This window comes from Lampris incognitus, chromosome 3 (assembly GCF_029633865.1).
Source record: "Lampris incognitus isolate fLamInc1 chromosome 3, fLamInc1.hap2, whole genome shotgun sequence".
In the NCBI taxonomy this organism is placed as follows: domain Eukaryota; kingdom Metazoa; phylum Chordata; class Actinopteri; order Lampriformes; family Lampridae; genus Lampris; species Lampris incognitus.
In genome coordinates this window covers 68,286,507-68,302,096 of record NC_079213.1, presented here as the reverse complement: position 1 = coordinate 68,302,096, position 15,590 = coordinate 68,286,507, and the positions used below count along the sequence as shown (strand labels likewise).

At 43.9% G+C, this 15,590-nt stretch overlaps 1 protein-coding gene across 1 annotated transcript in view; it reads left to right on the top strand.

Moving 5' to 3' along the window:
* Window positions 1-15,590, top strand: part of pde4ba (phosphodiesterase 4B, cAMP-specific a) — a 110,731-nt gene that overhangs the window by 33,141 nt on the left and 62,000 nt on the right. The gene's annotated exons all lie outside the window — the stretch shown is intronic.

Here is a 15,590-nt window from a genome sequence, read left to right as displayed (position 1 = left end):
ACATAATAAAATGACCTTATCCAATAAGAAGAGGCCTTTCCCAGACAATAATTTCTTACGGATGGATATTGCAGAAATCTTTAGAGATCTCAATCCCCCCCCCCCCCCCGTAGCGTGCTTTAACTGAACAGGAGCGCTGTTCTAGGTGGGATTCGGTGCCGTGGGAAACATCTTAGGACGCACAAAAAAACCCCCCAAAAAACGTGTATTTTCTCTTTACGGTTCGGTTATATCTGGCTTGACTGGGACTGGGTGGTTCACAGAGTTTTGTTTCTCGGCTCTCAACGGCCAGGAGCAGATCTACGGGGTGGCCTTGGCCACCTTCGGTAAATACCTGACCCACCCTGTTGCCACCCACCGTCTATATATATATATATATATATATATATATATACATTTCTTTTTTTTATTTTGTGTTAGTGGTCAGGTCATGTGATAATAAAGACTTCAGGAAAACTTTATTGGTCTCAGATCAGCATTCCTACAATTTTTACAAGAGGCCCTATGAGCCCAGGCCCGTGTGCCTCGATATTTACACAGACTCGTTTCCGGATTGTTCATTACTCTGCAGCCGCCCGAGCTACCACGCAAAAATGAAGGCGCCTGCAGAGATGGCGTGGATAGGGCAGAGAACTGCAGAGAAAGGGAAACATGAGCCCGTACGGACGACCGAAACAGAGACATTTGCTTTTTTACACCCATATGTAGTTGACTGTGTCGTTACTTCTAAGTGTTCTTGGTTTTGGTTACTGTGAATAAGCGAACAGCAAGAGAAGGTGTGTTTGTGTAGGCTATCGTGTTTATATGTGTGTGCATTTGAGCATGTTTATGTTCGCAGTTCTGCCATAAGCTTGCATTTTTACAGTGACGTACATTGTTGAGTGTGTTGACATGTGCACGTGGGTGTGTTTGTATGTAAATGTATGCATTTGTGTATGTAAATGTAAATGTGTGGGTATATGTGTGTATGAGTATGTGTCTGTATGGGGTTTGGGGAGGTGTTCCTGTGGCTGTGATTGACGTCAGAGTGCCTGTGTGTGGCTTCTGTTGACTTCCTGTTAAGGCAGATGGACTGACTTTTCACTTCCTGCTGCAGAACCGCAGCTCATCAGGTGCTGTGTGCGCGCACGTGCACCGCGCGCGTGTGTGTGTAAACCTATGACGGGTAATGTGACCTTTTTATGTCAGGGCAAACAAGGTCGTTAATGAGTTAAAATCATCTTTATTCATATTGCAGTTATCACTATATTCAACACATTCCTGACTGACTACAGGGGGTTTGGTGGTGAAGGTTTCAGTAATTTCATATCTGTAATAATTTTATACCTATAGAAGAAAATTTAAACACTTGCCAGGACGATATCTTTAATCCCCAAAGAGTAGAACCAGCCTCAAAATTGAACTCGTGTATGGAGGATTTTGCTCATTTTGATTGGGTTTTTGCTGGCTTCCGTTTTGCCCAGGTGCTCTGGCTCAGTACAACACACTTCACAAACACATCCGCCGACTGTTTGGATCCCCAACCACTGGTGCAGCAAGGTTCGTATTGGAAAGTTGCTCGGTTCACTTTTAATTACGACTCCGACAGAAATCTTGCAACGAAACGCCGACGGAAAAAGCATCATCCGCAAACAAGACCTGAACGAATGAACAGCTGAAGACGGGTGAACAGCTGAAGACGGGTGAACAGCTGAAGACGGGTGAACAGCTGGAGACAGGTGAACAGCTGAAGACATGTAAACAGCTGAAGACGGTTGAACAGCTGAAGACGTGAACAGCCGAAGACAGGTGAACAGCTGGAGCCATGTGAACAGCTGGAGATGTGAACAGCTGAAGACAGGTGAACAGCTGAAGACAGGTGAACAAATGGAGACAGGTGAACAGCTGAAGACAGGTTAACAAATGGAGACAGGTGAACAGCTGAAGATGGGTGAACAGCTGACGTGGACCCCTGCAGTTTAGTTTAGCTTCACGGCTCCCGGGTCACATCCGCATTTCTGATTAGGTAGCTGCCGAACACCCCCCATGAAGAAGGGAGGGAAAGAGAGGAAAACGAGAGAGATGTCCTTTCTGCTCTCCGCCGGTCTCATCTGCATTCTCTCTCTGTACCCCCCCCCCCGGTCTGTTACCCGGTCTCTCTTCTCTTTCTCTATCGTTTATCTGTTTGTCTCTCTTTCTCAGAGGAGGAAGGCAGGAAGTGTGGGGCAGGAAGAGAAGATCAGATTGTTCCTGTTTTGCTGTCTCTTAACTGTCGTAACTTGACGGAAGCCAACAGGAACTGTGTGGATGAGGTATGTGTGTGTGTGTGTGTGTGTGTGTGTGTGTGTGTGTGTGTGTGTGTGTGTGTGTGTGTGTGTGTGTGTGTGTGTGTGTGTGTGTCAGCCAGCAGAAAAATAGGATGCAGAGAGACAAAGGCCTATTGTCTGTGCCCACACACTGCACAAACATGTACGTGCTGGCATAATGATATAATACACACACACACACACACACACCTTGGACGCGTATATGAAAAGCTGGACTTGTTGTACCCTCAAGTCTCAAGGCAACGTCAGTGGCAGCTGATGGGTACATACAACTGAGTCAGTCATGTCAACTGCATATTTTGGATTGTGTTTTTGTAGGTTTTCAGCCATGTTCTTTACATCACAAGAGATCATGAACATGAAGTCACGGCCATAGTCGCCAGCCGAAGCATATTGGAAGTTGAGCCATGTTGTCTCACTGGCTTTCTGTCACATAACTGAGCAGCTTTTTCTCTTTAACAATTTTCATTTGATTTTCACAAGACATTTTCATGCACATACACATATATATGGAACTGCAGAACCATCAATGCATTAGTACACATATATCTATCCATACATATTATTCATAATACACACATACATATAGAAAAAAGAAAATAAACGACAACAAAAAGAAGGGGGGGGTTCTCTGCCGTCTCAACCTAACTCTAATCTTCCTCACTGAGTGGGTATTGTAAGCTCTTCTAATATTCGAAAAAGGAGGTCCAAATCTTCATAAACTTTTGTTTAGAATAATTGAGCGAACTTTGTGTTGTATACCTCAACCCTTCCAAGAAGAATGTTTTGGGCAGCGGGGGGCAACGAGGTGGCCAAATAAACCATACAGGAAACGGTTCAAGGACCAGTTTAAATGACACTTTTACTGTTTCCGGTGGGGAGAATTCATCTGACCCATCCTAAGCCCACTTGTTTGGTTCCAACATGGCTCCGGTCCCTCCTAAACCCTTAACTGTTATTATTCTCAATGGAGCGGGAATAACTGTGGCACAGAGTGTACATACCGTGTTTGTCGGCACGTGGTGTTCTTTTTGCTCAGAGGCGGGACTTTCCGTAAATGTTTTCGTAAATGTTTTCGTCGGGCTTGTCAATCAACACTGTTGTTAACGCTCTTTCTCAGCTTCGTCGGCTCTTATCAGAATCTTCCGACTTCGGCATGCCATCACACATGCCTCAGTGTAGGAAAATTACAGCGCTGTTGTTTTTCATGGTGCGGCGATGAGAGTACCAGACTGGGCAGCTGATCACTGGAGATGAAGGCCGGTCAACAATAGGATGCCTGAGATGTGCATGTGCAGAGAGCTGGCCTTGATTATGTACGTATCAGACCCAGGATTTACATAATCCTGTGTACCAGTTGCATCTTCATGCGTTGCCAGTGTTTGCCAGATTGGAGCAGACATGTGGAGTTATTTTATATAATGAGATGGGTCATAGCGGGACCAGGAATTTTTCGGCCTGTTTGCATTAGAGAGATACCTTCATGCTGTTTCTGAGCACATTTTTAACCTGGGTGGTTTGAATTACAACTGAGGTGGGTGTGGTTTTATGATTTTGTAGCTATTGGCTGCTGAAAGTCAGGGTGGTCGTGTGGGTGTGGCTGGGTGGGCTAAACATCGGGGCTAAACCGCTTGCTGTAGTAGAAAAACGAGAAATTCACTGGTGATGGATAGATAAATAGATAGATAGATAGATAGATAGATAGATAGATGGATAAATAGATAGATAGATAGATAGATAGATAGATAGATAGATAGATAGATAGATAGATAGATAGATAGATAGATAGATAGATAGATAGATAGATAGATAGATAGATAGATAGATAGATAGATAGATAGATAGATAGATAGATAGATAGATAGATAGATAGATAGATAGATAGACAGACGGATAGATAGATAGATAGATAGACAGATAGACAGGCAGACAGGCAGGCAAACAGACAGACAGACATAGATAGATAGATAGATAGATAGATAGATAGATAGATAGATAGATAGATAGATAGATAGATAGATAGATAGATAGATAGATAGATAGATAGATAGATAGATAGATAGATAGATAGATAGATAGATAGATAGATAGATAGATAGATAGATGGATAGATGGATGATAGGTAGGTGGATAGATAGATGGATGATAGGTAGGTGGATAGATGGATGATAGATAGATAGATAGATGGATGATAGATAGATAGATAGATGGATGATAGATAGATAGATAGATAGATGGATGATAGATAGATGGATGATAGATAGATAGATAGATAGATAGATAGATAGATAGATAGATAGATAGATAGATAGATAGATAGATAGATAGATAGCAATACGGCTAGCAAGATCGATAATAAAGTCTCAGCAAAACCAACTTCAACTCGAACTAGCAAGGAAGCAGGGGGGTGCGTCTCCGCTTCTATAGCGTCCCGCTACGGACACGCCCTCTATGCTAATGGTAATTCGTGACGTGGCAGGTTACCGCATTTTCGCCAACCGGAAATCGGTTGCTCGGCCGCCGATAACTCTCCTCCGGCCTTAAATGTGATTTTTTTAGGGCTACCATTTGTCATCGATCACATCCACACGCCGTACATCGGTTAACAACAGGATAAGTCAGATTTTGATGCAAGTGTCTCTTTAAGCAATTCAAATTCCACAAAAGGTAAGACACGACTTCCTGGTGACTATAAGACACGACTTCCTGTTGACTAAAGTCCACTGAAGTCACATCACACAGCAAACATTTATGGGAAAGCTTGAACTATTCTGGCCCTATCCATACACGTACCTTGCCTTGTGTGTGTGTGTGTGTGTGCGTGTGCGTGTGCGTGTGTGTGCGCGTCCCCAGCTAATCACTTGCGTAGATAGGTTTCAATGAGTCCATTGTGGAGATGTTTTTGTGCGAGGCCATGCGGGCCCCCGTGACATTTTCCCAAAGAGAAGCCTGATGGGTTATTTCAGAGCTTGTGCTCGAGAATTGGTGTTTGCTTAACATAACACAATGGGCCCAAGTGTACAGGCGAAGGTGCTCAGACAATGCAGAACTGTTACACAATAGAGCAAAGAAACATTGCGCAGGCGTGTGCAGAATATCCTAAACATACACATACGGGCAAAGCCACAAAGCTGATGGTGTGACCAGCACCGCCACAGTCTTTTCAGTCTGCCTGCCGTCGGCTCTCTTCTCTCTTCATATCTCTCTATCACCCTATTCTCTTTTCTGAACACTCTCTCTGTCTATGTCTTACTCTCTCTCTGCCACACACACACAAACACACAAGTACACACACACACACACACACACACAACTAGAACATACTGACCCTGTGCAAAATCAGTGTGAGTGTATAATAAAACACAAAGAGAGATAAAGATAGTCCCTCGCTGTATTTGTTCATCTTTGTTTTGGCTGTTCCCTGTGCGAACATAGTGTGTTCACCTCAGCGAAACCCTGTTTTCCCCGTCTCGGTTACGCTGTTTTTAACACCCGAACGACCGGGATTTCACCCCTACCCGAAACGACCACGGGCGTTCAAAATGGTCACCGTTTTTTTTAACTCTATATTCTGTCAAGATAAATACCCGACTGAGATATTAAAGCATTACATATGTCAGTTAGGAAACGGCTGACACCAAAATTAACATTTATTTTTTTTTATAAATTTATTTCTGATTTTTCCCTTTTTTCTCCCAATTTAGTGGCCAATCGATCCCTATTTTAATTCAAACACCCACCCTCGCACTGTGTGCGTTCGCCAACTGCATCTCTCCGGCCGGCAGTCTCGAAGGAGACCGCCTCGCCACTTTCGTGACAAGGCGACTCCAAGCCGAACCACTGTTTTTCCGACACACACAGAGACGCATTCACGTGACGAACACAAGCCGACTCCGCCCCCCTCCCGAAGACAGCGTTGCCAATGATCGCTGCTTCGTTGAGTCTGGCCATAGTCGGATCTGACGAGACCGGGGCGCGAACCCCAGTCCCCAGTGGGCAACTGCATCGACACAGAGCCGATGCTTAGACCGCTACACCACCGCGGACCGACCAAAATTAACATTTTAACAACTATAATATTGTTTTTAAACAGTTTAAATGTCAGAGAGACATGGTCGAACTTGAATAGCAAAATTGAAAAAGTGAAAATATGACCTGAAAAACAGAATGGGAAACACATATTGCTAATCTAACAAACATAACAAGACCTATAAAACGTGACATGTAAAAAAAAAAAAAAAAACAGAACTGAAAATAACCATTGAAACAGTCCCAAACATTTGGGTGGTCAGAATGACTGCCACGGTTTTTAAACTCTAGTCTGTCAAGATAAGCACCCAGTTGAGATATTAATCCATCACATGTTAGTATGTCTGTTATGAAACTAACTGACACCAAAATTAACATTTTAACAACTTTAATACTATTTTTCAAACAATTTAAAATGGCCACTGTCCAGCGCCTGTACATGCTGCAACACCTCGGCAGTAGTCAAGGTGCGTCTGAAACGGCGTCTGTAACCAGACATGTTGGAAATAACCAAAAATCAAGTTTAGACTATTACTCTTCACTGAAGAACACTAGTTTTTCTTCTAGGGCAGAGCAATGAACGTCACGAAGGAAATGATGCAACCGAAACGCATCATAAATAGTGACATGACGCGTGAAAATTATGAGCCGTCTTTTTTTTTTTTGCAATTGATCCAAAACGAATTTTAATGCAAATACATGCAGTTTTAGGAGCATTCACAGAGCGACAGGTCTGTATCTCTTTTTTCCGCAAAGTTATTAAACTTTGAAAATCCAAAACCGTCAGAACGGCGGCCTTGGTCGTTCTAGAAATGAATTTGCTAAGTTATAACTTGGAGAAGTTGCGTTTAATGTTTTGGGAATTATTCAAACAACTGTGAGCTATTTTCATTCAGAATGTCGAACAACAACCTCAGCTTACCCTGTGACCTTTGGCCTCAATGACCCCCCCCCCAAGACTTAATTTGCGGTGAGTTATAACACCAAATCTAACAAACTGACTTTACTAGTTTAGCAAATAGAACATTCTTCCTAGAAACCCTCACATAGGAGTTTGTTCTGAAGGACCGAGGCACGGAAGCAAGAAAATGACCTTTTCAACAAATTCAATTTTGTAAAGGCGAAGTATAATAGTTCCTGTCTGTCGCAGTGCAGTACCTCATCAGTCTCTTTAAGAGTGTTATTTAATGCAGGCCATCCTCAGTCAGCCCAGCGCTCCCTGGATAAACAGCAGCCTTGTGCGTGCAGGAATGCATCAGAGGAGGTCACACAGAGGAGAGAGTGAGAGAGAAGGGCAGAAGGGATGAAAAGGGCAGAGGCAGAGCGATGAGGTGAAAGGTAGGCAAGATAAGAGAAGGGAGACAGATGGAGGAGGAATGGGCTGGAGATGTTTGGAGAGGAAGGCGGAGCGGGAGAGCAGTTTGAAGGTGAACGGGGCAGCCGGGTAGCACCCGTCAATAGCGGCGAGTTGAGGAAACCAAAGAAATCAGCGGGGCTCTTCGGTTGAACTTTTCCTGTGAGAGCCCCGGAGGTTTCCGTTTATTCAGCAATAAACTGTGTCTTAATTTGGTTAATTTTTATTTTTCTTTATTCCACAATCAAATGTGGATTCCAGTCTCAGTTGGTTCGCCAGCTGCTCTCATTGATAAAAACCATCATCAATATTTAAGTGAAAAATACTCAAAATATAAGCAGAAATCCTTCCTGAAGGCTTACATGCTTCTAGTTGGGGTTTTTTTAATGCATGGATATACAAACACTACACACCCCCGCCATGAGCATGACAACATGCCGAATTAGCACATAACACAACACTGTCTTTTCATCGTATAGCTCTGTAATGGTGTATAACTGCATGCTCTCAGCGGTGAATTCTTTAATTTTTTAATTATTTATTTACACTGTATACAAACACAATATGTACATAAGCAACCACACAAGAAGATATTTGTGTGGACCTTTATTTAACGGGGGTCCCATAATAGGCTATCATGTGACAACACCAGCTAAAAGCCAGGCCTTCAAGCAGCAGCCGTAACTCCCCCCTTCATAGTGCACCTGTCTGGGGCTTCTCACTGACACAACCCCTCTCTCCAATTTAAGGTAGCTGTCTGCCAGGGTGAAGAGTGAGGTTCATTTAACCAACTCAAGCATGTGCTTGCGTGCACACACACACACACACACACACACACACACACACACACACACACACACACACACACACACACACAAAGTATGTGTATGCGCGCACACACATGCACAAACATGCAAGCGGACAGCTGATAGGTGACGGTTGGCATCCCCCTAGGAAACATACACACACACACACACACACACACACACACACACACACACACACACACACACACACACACACACACACACACACACACACACACACACACCCGCATGCACGTGTGCAATGCTTGGTGACCCAGTCATGGATTCGGGCCAACTTTGTGGTCTTTCAGTGGGTGTTACTTATTAGACGTTACCCATTAGTAAGGGGTATTATGGCAGGGCTCACTTGTGAAAATGCCACAGCCTTCTATCTATCACCCATCTCTCCCCCGCCGCGCCAACCCGCACGTCCACAAAATGCCAGCACGCAGAGTTGCCACGGCAGCAGCTCCTTCGTTTCGTTCCAGCTCCCCCTCTGTTCTGATCAGAGCAGCACTGACCCCACGCTCCACCCTGTAATCTTTCCCCTTCCCAAGGTGTGATACTATTGGGAAACTTAAATACTTGGCCCCGTTTTTCCCCTCTCTGTTGGTAGCCGATGCGGTTTGGCACGTCCATGCCTGGATGTCTGGTGTTACCTGCTGGTTTTACTGCTTCCCGCTCCTTGCTGCTTTAACAGCCTCGGTGGGGCCGGCAAAAAGACAAGCGGTGTGGCCTAGTCATTAGGCAGAATGAGAAATACTAGATTACACAAGGCTGCACTGAAGCCTCTACGAGGAAGTTTTCACTGATTATTTATCGGCCTCGGGTTTGATTCCATCTTTACGTGACCGGCGTAAGCAAATGAGGCCATCAGCGAGAAGATTAGACGTTGTTATATAATGATCCCAAATGCTTGTCTCCGGGTCAGATCCCCACGAAATCTGATAAAATGATTTACAGCACACAGACGGGATACATAGCCACAATTAGACTTGCATTACCTCACTGCTGTATATTCTTGCAAACACCTGTTTTTTTTCCACAACACCCCTACATCGCACTCTCCGCAGCAAACACACGAGCTACCAGAGGGCGAGTGTAGAGCTTTGCAAAAATGAAGCCGTTCCTCGGCAAGACACTATCATTTTTGTCCGTGGCATTGGTCAGAAGTTTTGCATCAAGGCCTGATGCCAAAGTTGGCACTAATTTTGTTTGGCGAGCAATTTCCATGAGCAAAATATGCTGGCTTTAAAAAAAAAAGAAATCCAGATCCCTTTTGAATGGTTAAATTCTCAGAGACAGACCGCTCTTAGACTGAAGCGAACAGCGGCGCCCCCTATCGTCGAGCCCATAAGGAATCCAGGCGCCGGAGTCATCTGGTCACTAGGTAGCTGAAATCTTAGACGGGGGCAGAGATTGTGTGTGACGTTGAGAGGGTTTTAGTTTCCTCGCTGGAGCTGCTCAGCCATCTGACGGGAAAGGCTGCGATATTTGAAGTAGAATTTCCCCCTGTGATTAAGTGCTACCGTTCTTGGAAAGGTGAATAAGCGGGGTGTTTTTGTGTGTGCCAGATAAAATGTTTTGTTTGTGCAGGATTTTGACTGACTAAGTGAGTGCTCCTTCAGGAAGGTCTCTGTATGAGTTGTGCCGCGAGCAGCGTGGGTACAGTGTTGGACTGTGTCGGTTTGACTGTGTGTTCATGTTGAGCAACAGCAGGAACAGCCAGGTAGACACACGGTCAGTCAGAGAACAGCACCTGATACCGTGCACTTGTTGCAGGTCATTTCTGGCATTAAATAAAGACGCGATGAAGAAAAAAGATTTCTCATTTTTGTTCGACAGAGTTTGTTAACTTTGCCTCCCAGCTATACACGAACGTCTTGCACGGGTTCAGCGGCACAGCGTTTCTGCTTAGATGCGGTCCCTGTGCAGGTTAACACAAATCAGATCGGCTCCAGTGGCGCGGCGGGCCTGTGAGTTCTGGTGTGTGCGAGTGTGTGTACATGTAGGCCCTAAAGACACCATCTCACGAGGTGAGCCCCGAAAGGCTGCATTCACAAACGCCGCTAACTTCATAGCGGTCCGGGAGAGATCGCAGATCTAGTCCCTTATCAAATATAGAGCTTTGAATTCATTATAGTAGATTATTTATCTTTTAAAATGCATAATCAGCTGTTGTGGAACTGACTGTTAAATATGGAATTATGAAATTGTCTGTTGTGAGAAATATGTGTTAAATCATTGACTTTGTGTGAACAGTAATCTTTGTCGTAGTCTTTTGCCACTGCCACCTCGAGAGAGGAACAGGCAGCGGGAGTAAACCCCTACAGAAAATCAGCGCCTACAGTGCTGTTGTTTTTTTTGTTTTTCTTGCCCTTTTGTGGCGTCGTGTGTGGCTGCCGCTTCCCCCTCTCGTAGCCCCCCTTCCCATCCACCCCTATATGTCTGTGTTATGTTTATCTGTTGTCTTGTTTCACCCTGTTTATTGTGAAGCACTATACAAGATTGATTTATTATTATTATTTATTATTATTGTTTATTATTAGTAGTAGTAGTAATTACGAAGAAAAATACAGTTGTGTAATTTGTTTCCAGCTGTGTCAGTCTGTCCTCCTGCATATATCAAGAGTTCTTTTCATATCAGTGACTTCCTGTAAAAAAAATACACTCTACTAAACATGCATCTCCCAAAAATCAGCTTTATTCAGGAAAAAAACGTTCATTTTTTGCTATTGAAATTAGGAAAAGAGGCTTTAAACACTGGCAGTGTTAGTTTTTTTATTATTATTTTTATTTTCATCTTGCCCCCTCAGACATGCAGTGAATAAAACTCCAAACACTGATCATGTCAGATTTGTGTCATGTATTCTCTGCACCACTGTACTGTATCGCCTCTCATTTCGCCTGTATATAGTCAGTCCTTGTGTGTATATCTGAAGAGTGTTGTGTTGTTATTCTGTGTTATGTACACTTTGAGAGCCACGAAACTGGAGTCAGATTCCATGTATGTGCAAAAACCCACGTGGCCATTAAACATGATTTGCTTTTCAATCAACACAAAGTGGGCCATCTGAGGGAGAATGAGATAGTTATTTCTCAATATTACACTTCAGAGGATGTAGGTAATGTCTCAGAGAGAGAGAGAGAGACACACACACACACAAACACACACATAGTGAGAGCAAGCGAGACAGACGGTGAGAGAGACACTGAGAAACAGTGAGAGAGAGACAGTAGACAGTGAGAGAGATGAGAGTGAGAGAAAGAGAGAGAGCGAGAGACAGCGATGAGAGTTAGAGAACGCGAGTGAGACACTGAGAAACAGTGAGAGAGACACAAACTGAGAGAGAGGCAGTGAGAGACGAGAGAGAGAACGAGAGAGAGAGCGAGAGACAGCAACAAGAGTGAGAGTGCGAGACAGAGAGACACTGAGAAACAGTGAGAGAGACACTGAGAAACAGAGAGGCAGTGAGAGAGACAAGAGTGAGAGAGTCTCTCTCGCTCTGTCATTGTCTCTCTCTCTCACTGTCTCGCTCGCTCTCTCACTCTCGTCTCTCACTGTGTGTGTGTCTCTCTCTCACTGTTTCAGTGTCTCTCCTTCTCTCTATTTCTCAGTGTCTCTGGAGAGACACTGAGAAAGAGACAGTGAGAGAGACACTGAGAAACAGTGAGAGAGAGAGATGAGAGTGAGAGAGAGCAAGAGAGACACAGACAGTGAGAGAGACAGTGAGATAGACCTGAGAGCGAGAGAGACAGTGAGAGTGAGAAAGGCAGAGACAGTGAGAGAGAGACTGAGAGACAGTGAGAGACTGAGAGACAGTGAGAGAGAGAGAGAGAGAGAGAGAGAGAGAGAGAGAGAGAGAGAGAGAGAGAGAGAGAGAGAGAGAGAGAGAGAGGGCCAGGTAGTCCATGACCTTGTCGTCATCTCTATTTGATTTGAGCAGTCAGCTGCAGGTCCAAAATAACTTTATTTGACGGCTTGCATCATGATGAGGCCCAATGATCGTTTGTTTATTGCTGAATCCAACTGTAGGATACATATATATACATATATATATATATATATATATATATATATATATATATATATATATATATATATATATATATATATATATATATATATATATTCATTCATTCATTCATTGTCTTGATGGTGGAGTAGGGAGTTGTTGTTTCTGACAGTATACAACACTACAATAACGATGCCAAGCCACTCATTTCAGAGCAATTAATAGAAACAGATATCCTCGGCACGGCTATAAAAATGAGGGCCATGGTCATTTGACATGAATCTTTATCAAAGTTTTAATTTATAGCTTAGCCTTTACTTAACCAGGAGAAAGTCTCACTGGGTTGGACATCTCTTTTACAAGAGACACCCGGCCAAAAGGGCAGTAGTAAACAGGTTATATCCATAGGCGGAAAACCCAGGGGGGGACGGAGACACGACCCCCCCCCCATCTTGGGAAAAATATGATATATCCCTCCAATATATCACTATAAACATAACTATGTAATTTCAATAATATGTATAATACACAGCGAAAGCAGCTGTGCTGATTATAGACACTTGATAGTGCATATTTAAGTTTCAAAAGATCACGATCCCCCGCCCTTTAACATCCCAATGGTTTGATCGTCCCCTTCAAAGTTGATATCAGATCTTCGGCCCTGGTTATACCAAGGCAATGACAGCACGTGGAATTCTGCTACACAAGAACATCAGTTAGAAACATGGCGACACTAAAAAAAAAGGTGTCCTATAATGCTACCGACTAATGACGGTGAATCTATACTCTGTTATTCAATGCAGAGATGCAATTTAAACATTTTCATCTTCATCCCCCAACCTCCTCAACTGAAAATATTGACTTGGGAGGATCATTTTCTTCATATTAACGAGGCCAATGGCTGATATGTCATTTGACCTTTTCACATGCATCTTTCTTCTAACGTCAATATTTGAATAAAAGGCTGCTGTTCTTCATGTGGTCAGAAAAGCATAATGCCAGCCCTCTTCATCTTCCAACAAATCCCCACTTGACCTCAGACCCACAGAGGTGTTTTTGTATTTGAAACAAAAATCCACATCCTGAGATGAATTTAAAAGTGAACATAGTCCAAATCCCGCTGAGCAGGGAGGGTCTGGGGCACAGCTCTTGCCAAGGGGCTATTCAGACAACATTAGCGTGCCCAGGCATCGCATGCTCTCATGCCCGTGTGATCTGTGTGAGTGCGCCTTGACAAAGAAGGGCTTTTATGGGGGTATTTTTTTGCTAAATCTTTCAAAGGCCCCCAGACCTGCGTCAGTGTGAGCGCCGACACCCCAGGGGATCCCTGTTCTTTGGCATGGGAGAGTGACAGAGAGGGGAGTTAGTGAGGGAAGGCAGGATAGAGGGAAGGAGAGAAGCGGTTCAATAGCTGGGATAAGCCCTTTTTCTGCCTGAGAAAACAGCAGATTTATAGCTGGACTTAGATTCCAGGTGCATTCTGTCTGCATGTGTGTGTATGTGTGTGTGTGTGTGTGTGTGCGCGCGCACCTTTCTGTACTGTGTATGTTTGCACAGATGCATGAAAATGACAGTTTCTAAAGTCATCAGTTACATAGCTGTGTGTCTGCATGTGTTCATGAATGTTAATGTATATGAGTTGTGTGTTAATGTATGTGACTGTACATTCAGAGCTCGGTATGTGTTATGGGTGTAATGGGTACACGGGTTTTTCGGCTCAGCGCCGAACGAATGCAGCGTTGCTTTAACCGCTGCACATGCAGAAGTTTTGTGACTGCAGGATTTAATTTAAAACTTCGAGCCTCCCCCCCGCCCAACTTTTGCAAAGGGCCGGATGTTGTACATTCAGCCACCCTGCTAAGCATGCGCGCACACACACACACACACCCCAGAGAGATAGCTGGTGATTTAGTGCAGCGCAGCCTCGTAGTTACGGTGAACGCAGATAGACCAGAGCTTCGTGCCAGCAGATCTGCCCTTTCTGCAAACAATGCAGATGGGGGGGGGGGGGGGTACAGTGAATCTCAGTACAAGCTCGGATTGTTGCAGAGCCCTAACGTGAAGCTGAAAGCTGCTAATGTGAATACAAGTACACTACAATTCAAGTATAGTTAATTTTCTAGATACTGCACCTTTATTTGATCATATTTTCTATTTATTTGAGAGAATATTTACTTTGATTTACTTTCAAGTAAATTTTGCCTTTTTTTAGTAGGTTGCAACAGTAATGACAGATTTTTTTGGTATTTAAGGAAGAAAACTATAGGATGTTCAGTAAACCACTGTTTCATTAAAAAAAATAAGCAATTTTATGCTTTGTTACTTCCCCCCTACTGTATCGAAAACGTACCGAATCGTGACCTCACAACTGAGGTACATACTGAACAGTGATTTTTGTGTACTGTTAACATCCCTAGTGTGTGTGTACACACATGACACATGAAGAAGTCCCTCTTGTCCCGCTGGCACGTTTCCTCATTAGTGTCACAGTCATAAGCATAGACTTCCTCTGACAGCAGGTGTCTCTCACACACACACACACACACACACACACACACACACACACACACACACACACACACACACACACACACACACACACACACACAAACATACAGGGACTTCATACACAAATACATCCACCAAGCCACACACAGACTGTCCTCCAGGTGTTGACCCCCCCAGCCCCCTTACTTCAGTAGTCCATCCATCTCTCTCCAGGGACAAATGAGTTCCTATGTATGACAGATGGACAAAAGAGCAGGGAGGCCTTGATCTATGGAACAAACCTCAGCAGGACAGCACTGCCATTTCTCTGTTGAGGTCATATGAATGACCTCAGATGCCAATTTGCACACATGTCCTGCATCTAGTCTTAGATGGAGGAATATTCTATATTTTGAACAGTAGGAAATTGATTTGAGAGTTGAGGTGTTTATATTTCTACACGGTGCCAAGTGGACAACACTAGGCAACCCTAGACAACACTACCTTCACTCTGCTTTTTCATGGAGGACATCCAGGGACCGAAATTAACACTTGCCACCCGCCAAATGAGAGTAGATTTTCTGAGTGGCGA